Source organism: Capra hircus, unplaced genomic scaffold (assembly GCF_001704415.2).
Source record: "Capra hircus breed San Clemente unplaced genomic scaffold, ASM170441v1, whole genome shotgun sequence".
Taxonomy (NCBI): domain Eukaryota; kingdom Metazoa; phylum Chordata; class Mammalia; order Artiodactyla; family Bovidae; genus Capra; species Capra hircus.
Window position 1 is genome coordinate 314,210 of NW_017189574.1, and position 6,271 is coordinate 320,480.

Genomic DNA, 6,271 nt, shown 5'->3' on the forward strand with positions numbered 1-6,271 from the left:
GTTAGGCGCTTTTCAATGGGCCTCCTTTACATACACTCACTCTCAGGGACATGTGTGACTTGTTGAGTTAGATGTGACCAAAGGAAACCCCTGTCTACTTGTATTTGAAAATGGGTGAGAGTCTGGGTGTGGGACTGGAGGAAATCCTAACGAAAGTCACCTGTCTTCACTGTTAATGGACAGTTGAGCACTGGATTTGGAGATGCGTGTTCTCTGGCCTTTGTGGGCCCTGTTCTTCAACATCACCATGTAGGGGACAGACTGGCACCTTGGAAAGGCCTATGTGCAAGGACCCTCGGGCACTGTCCCTCAGTTCTGCCACTCAGCAGGCTCTTTTGCCCCGTGTGAGGGCCACAGCCTGGTGTCTAAAAGAGACTGCTGAAAGGGTATGGAAGAGGCTCTCCCAGGGGTAATTCAGGCTAAGGACTGGCAGCGTGGATGGAGCCTTGACTTGGGCTTGCTCCCTGGCCTTTTGGCTTCTAAACAGGCTTACAAAGCATTCCTTCAGGTCAGTTACTCTGGTTGGGACATGACCTTGGAGGCTATGAACGTCGGTGGGGGCCCCTGGTGGCTCCTCAGAAGGGGACGGAAGGCCATGGCATCTGTGGGCAGCCTGGCTAGGTGGCCTTTCCTGCCGCTGCACCCTCCCACCACCACACTCGGGGCCCCTCCTTGCCCCCTGGGTCCTGAGGGAGCTGCCTTTCCTGGTTTCCCTCCCCGAGGCACCACCCAGACCCTCGCAGTGGGTTTGTGTGTCACTGAGGGGTCTTTGTCAGCCACGGCTCAGGACACTTGTGTTGTGCACACACAAGCTCTCATGACATTCAATACCTTTCTCAGCCTGGGTTTCCTGCCCTTGTGCTTGGTGGCCCAGCCCCGGTGTTCCCAGCCCAGAGGCCCTCCAGCTGTTCTCCTCCCTCACTGCGGCTGGGGAGACCTGGAGCCTCAGGGGTCCACCCGCGTTACCTTCCCTCCCGTATTGGAGGAGGCTCCTGTAGGGGCCTTATCCCAGTGGGCACTGGGGCCATACAGTCAGGCCCTCCTCCCTCCTGCTCAGTGAGGAGCTGGTCAGCCTGGCAGGTTCAGTTGGGCAGGAGGCCCCATGGCAGCAGCAAGGACAGGGCGCCACCCTCATGCCGGAAGCGCTGGGACTGGAGAGAGATGCTGGCCCCCAGCAGAGTCAGTTCTCAGCAAACCCCAGAGCAGCCCCACAGTGCTCCTGATTCTCCTCATCCCCTTCCTTCCCTGGGCCAGCTTTTGTCACCTCAGGGGCATCCTGTAGCACTGAGAAGAGGAAGGTGTGAGAAGTTGGAAGTGGGCGTGGGCGGGAAGAGCGGGGGCTCCAGAGGAATTGAGACCAGGGCTCTGAGCCCACCCCAGCCATCACTAGCACGTGGTCTTGCAAAGAAGCCCAAGCCCCGTGACCTCAATTCTTCATCTTGAAAGTGTGAGGAGCCCTGTGTTTTCGGCTGCAGGGTATGCCCAAGGGATGTGACTGAGCTCACAGGGCCTGAAGGCCGTAGACACTGTGATGGTGGGGCAGGAATCTCTCACACTGTTGCCCCCAGATGCTCCTCCACTGTCGACTGGATGGTGTTGATGTCTTTGTGATCCAGGGCGTGTCAAACAATATGAACCTCAATAGGATGTGGAATAGCTAATCAGCCAAACAAGATGTTTCATAGATAAAACTATGTACCTTTTCCAGTTAGACCATTGTGGACCATAGTGTTAGTCACTCAGTCATGTCTGACTCTTTGTGACTCGATGGACTGTAGCCCACCAGGCTCCTCTGTCCAGGGAATTCTCCAGGCAAGAATATTGGATTGTCTGCCCTCCTCCAGGGGATCTTCCCGACCCAGGGGTTGAACCCAGGTCTCCACATTGTGACCAGATTCTTTATTGTTTCAGCTACCAGGGAATGCCCATTTGCAGTTAGAGGACCTGTTAAATTTGGGTGTGGAGGAATGTTCCAGCAAGACATGACAAGATGCTCCAGGAAATAGAACAAGAATCTCTCCTTGCCTCTATCCCAGCTGATTTTCCATCCAAACCCTTACTTTCCGTAACTTCAGCTCCAACCAATGTCAAATCCTTGATTACAATGGCCAGTTACAGTCTATAATTAAAAACTAATTAACACCTTGGGTTCTGGCTCCCTGGAACCAGGAAAGATAGGGTCAGTCTATGGATTTCTGGGCATCATTTCAAGGGAGTGTGACCGGAGTTCTGCAGGTTTCCTAGCCGAGAGGGGGTAGAGAAAACTCCTACTTTGCCCCCGTGGTCAATAGCCATGCAACAAGAGCCAGGACCCCTTCCTCCCCCAGAAAGAGATCCCTCTGAGGTTTATTCGAGCCCGTTTCAGTTTCTCCTCAGCCCTAAGACACACTTCACGTGATTTTAGCTCCTAGACCAACATCACTCTAAGTGTGGGGGGTCTCCTGATTCTCCTAGTGTCCCGACTGCTAACACAAGGCCTTTCACGGAGCAGAGGCTCCATGAAGGTCTTGGGAATTAGGAGCCAAGGAACAGGGGCTATGTGACTCAAATTAATTGTCTGCTATTTCCTTAGATATCCCAGGCAAATCCAAATAAACAGAGATCCCTTAGCTTTACAACATGACACGCAAAAAGTCTAAGAAGCAATAATTCCAACTATCACTTTTTATTTTCTAATTCTTCCAACAACCAATGTGCTAAGTAAGTTCACATTTCCAAAACTGTTCTAATTCTAATTACATACTATGCTGTGTAGGACCATGAAATACAATGGAAGAGTCCCCAATCTCTTTTATAAAACAGCAAAACTCATGTTCTTGAACTGGCTAAGTACAAACACACGGTGATCAATGTCACTGACATAGTTAGATACTGGGATGCATCGTCTTCTATAAAAAGGAATAACATTTGAAAAATTCCTAAAGAAAAGAGAGAGGAGTCTCCATGTCATTGTAGAGAACAGGAACACAAAGACACCACACATCGAGTTCCCCCAATGGGCCTGGGCTCTCACTGCTGAGAAGACTGACTTGTCCGTCGTCAATCATGAAGGGAAGGATAAGCCTCCTTTCTTGTCCCCCAGGACAAGCTGCTGGACATGGGCCTGGAAGGAGCCTGGCTGCTGCTCTGGCTCAGGGTCCCTCTTCCTCCACTCTCAAGCCTCTGCGGAGGGGGTGGAAGGAGCTGGGACCCCTTCAACCCATTCTGTCCAGATACTCCAATACCTTAAACTTGCTGGTCTCCACATAGGCCCGGGGACCCCACAGGAACTCATCGTGGGCAGGGTCGCTGTCAGGCACCTGCTGGTACTCCAGGTACACCTCCCGCACCCACACATGGGTCAGCAGCTCCCTGGGCTCCCCATAGATGTAGTGCTTCCTCCCAGGACGCAACCCCATCCTGCAGAGTTCTGCCCAGACCTCCTCCTCAGGGGCACAGTCTTCGTACATGATGATCAGGCACAGGATCACCACCAGAAAGCCGGCCTTGGGCAACCTCTGCCCATCCCTCAGCATCTCACTGAGGGTGAGAACCAGGGTGGGACCAGGACATATCTGTGTTCACTGGGGTCCACCTCCAAACCAAAGACCACCTGCAGGCTCTGCTCAGCTTGAAAGAGGACCACAGGGAAGTGGTCCTGGTAATCTTTAAGGACACTATTCAGCACTTCTGCCTTTGTAATCGGCTCCTTGGTGATACACCTGCTGAGCAGGAATCACACCAGCTCATTCATCTTCACCCGTAGTATATCTCAGAGTGAGGACCTGGCACCTTCTTGGTCACGCAAGGTGCCTAGCACTTCATCTTGCCTGCTGAGACCGTGCTCTTCAGATTGGCTCTCCAGAGTGGCAGCCAAGGCATGGGAGATGGGCAGACACCCAGAGGGCTCTGGGGGAGACTGGCTGTTGCAGCAGCAGCCACCTCCCCCAGGATGCCCCGGACCAGGAGAGAAGAGGAGGAAGCTGCATCTGCTTCCTCTATCTGCTCCTCCTCCACCTCCACTTCCACCTCCACCTCCTCCTCCTCCTCCACCTCCTCCTCCACCTCCACCTCCTCCTCTACCTCCTCCTCCTCCACCTCCACCTCCTCCACCTCCTCCCCCTCCTCCTCTACCTCCACCTCCTCCACCTCCACCTCCTCCACCTCCTCCACCTCCTCCTCCACTTCCTCTTCCTCCTCCTCACCCCAAAATAATTGTGCCTCCATCAGGTCCTCCTTCTCTCTTGGATCCTGAAAGACTCTCTCAGGCTGGCGGAGCTCATGCATCCCAGGCATGATGACTGGGATCAAACCACATAGAGGAGTTAGGCAGGGGGACAGATGGGGACCACGGGCCTGCAGAGGAGAGTGGGTGTGAATGGCCTCAACTGAGAAACGCACCCTGGGCTGTCTGATACAGGTCTCCTCTTGAGGGGTGCTCTTGGGCCTCACAGGGGTGCTCCTCCTGGGCAGGCTGTCCCCTGGCTACCCCAAGGAGGAAGGGTGGTGGCTCTCTAGGGTGCAGTCAGCAGAGCCCTGAGTTCCGGGGCTGACACGGTGGAGGGATTTGGGCCTTGTGGGGTCCCCTCTGTTCTGGGATGGGGTAACCCTGGTGCATGATCACGGCACCCTTCTCACCTTGACTCCTGGCACTGCCTGGACATCCTCTGCTCTCTGACCTCAAGACCAGGGCCTCAGAACTACACCTTTGCCTCTTGGTTCCTGGAGCTCCTAAGAGAGAAATGGAGGGGTCACCTAGGGTGCACACTGGCAAAGCCCTAGGTCTTCTGTGCTTGTTGGAGGGGTAGGCTCTCTGAAGTCCCCCAGCTGTGGGGTGAGAGGTTCCCTAGGGGCTCCCTTGTAGTGCTCCCCTTTTCCCTGGCATGGCCTGGACCCTCTCCTTTGGGGGCCTGCAGGGAAAATCAGAAGAAGACCCAAGTCTGGATAGAAAGCATTGAGGGCCCCACCTGTGGCTGCACCTGCCCAGGGCCTCCTGCGGGTCCTAGGCTGGGGAGATGCTCAGTCCTCAGCTCCTCCTCACGTCCTGCCTGGCCTCCCAGCACTGACCACAGGGGCGGGTTCTGCTCAGGCCAGGGAGTCCAGCCCCTGCCGACCTGAAGCCTCTGCTGTCCACCTGAAAACCTCACCTGCCGAGGCCCCAACACTATAGGTGAATAAACTACTCATCCCTGCTCACCCCGCTCTGCGGCCTCCGAGACCACCCCCCCCCAGCCACAAGTGCTAGCAAATCTCCCTGCCTTGGGGTCCAACCACCTGTCTTTTTTCGCATGGAGCCTGGACTCCAGGCAGGACCAGGGATTTTTCCTTCCACCACTTTGAGGCCCTGCTATTCTCACAAGGTCCCGAGTCACTCTGAGGCCCGGATGTCAGGATATGCTGCACGTGGTCTTCCGTCCTGGGGACAACCCGGGTCCCCTCTGGTCTGGGGTCCAGCTCCACTCACTCCTCCCTCAAAATCCTCACCTTTTCTCCCGCTAGGACCTGGGCTCCGTCCTCTCCCCAACTGAGGCCCTGCTCCTCACACCAGGGCCCCAGTCTCTCTGAGACCCAGATGACAGGAAGTCTGAACACTGTTCTAGGACCCCAGTATGAGATCCGGATGTCAGGAACTCCACCCCCTGTACCAGGACCCCTGTCTGAGACCCGGGTGTCAGGAACTCCGCCCCCTGTACCAGGACCCCAGTCTGAGACCCGGGTGTCAGGAACTCCACCCCCTGTATCAGGACCCCTGTCTGAGACCCGGGTGTCAGGAACTCCGCCCCCTGTACCAGGACCCCTGTCTGAGACCCGGGTGTCAGGAAATCAGACCATGCCGGTTGCAGTCATCATATCCCAGGGTGTCTCAGGACCGACAGCAGGGATGGGCTTTTCTGAGGTCTCTTCTCATTGGGGACCAGGGTCCCCTCAGTCCTCCCTCAGGCACCTCACTTTGCCTCTGGGTAAGACCTGGGATTCTCTCCTCTCCCCATATGAGGCCCCGTTCCTCTTAACCAGGTCCACAGTCTCTCTGAGACCCGAATTCTGAAACTCAGGACCAGCCTAGAACACTAATTCTACACTGAGACCTCCAAGACCACCCGAATGTAGGGGGTGGGGGTCTGTGGGGTCCCCTCAGATTGGGGTCCAGGATCCCCCAAGTACATTAGTGCATGCCCTTGGAGTCCCATGAGGACCTGGACCCTTCCCTCTGCCCACATGAGACCCCACCCCTTATCCTCGGTCCCCAGTCTCTCTGAGACCCTGATGTGGAAGTCAGGACACGCTGCCAAGT

At 55.6% G+C, this 6,271-nt stretch overlaps 1 pseudogene; it reads right to left on the minus strand.

The window, feature by feature from the left end:
- Positions 1 to 3,131: 3,131 nt before the first annotated feature.
- Positions 3,132 to 3,733, minus strand: LOC106503799 (annotated as a pseudogene).
- Positions 3,734 to 6,271: the final 2,538 nt, after the last annotated feature.